Here is a 249-nt window from a genome sequence, read left to right on the forward strand (position 1 = left end):
ATCATAAATAACTTTTTAATTGAATAATAGATTAATTTAATATACTCAAAAGTTATGATCATATTAAATAAGTGATAACGATTTTTATACTTCAAAATTCATTTTTATTAAAATAAAATGTATTTAATAATCTGAACTATATTTTATTTGGTTTAACAGCTGACTATATTACATGAATTAACACATACTTAACTGATTAATGTATATATATATATATATATATATATATATATATATATATATATATAT

This window comes from Sipha flava, unplaced genomic scaffold (assembly GCF_003268045.1).
Source record: "Sipha flava isolate LNK unplaced genomic scaffold, YSA_version1 258_pilon_pilon, whole genome shotgun sequence".
Classification (NCBI taxonomy): domain Eukaryota; kingdom Metazoa; phylum Arthropoda; class Insecta; order Hemiptera; family Aphididae; genus Sipha; species Sipha flava.